We start from the raw sequence: 256 nt of genomic DNA on the forward strand, positions 1-256 counted from the left end.
TCAGTACATTCAGACGTACTGACACATTTGTGTTGTGGTGCTTTCTCTTATATTACACCATAGGTTTAGAGGCATGAGCTCCAGATCAGCAGTAGCATTCCAGTGTTTAGAGTTCACAGTGAATCCTTCTCATTCGAGGACAATACGATTATTGATACATTCACTATTCAGTTGCTAGATGGAGTTAGTTGGAGACATGTTCCTTCAAATCCTTATTCAGTTCAGTTAGAGGCTTTTAGACTAGATGTCAGATTAG

This window comes from Capsicum annuum, chromosome 9 (genome assembly GCF_002878395.1).
Source record: "Capsicum annuum cultivar UCD-10X-F1 chromosome 9, UCD10Xv1.1, whole genome shotgun sequence".
In the NCBI taxonomy this organism is placed as follows: Eukaryota; Viridiplantae; Streptophyta; class Magnoliopsida; order Solanales; family Solanaceae; genus Capsicum; species Capsicum annuum.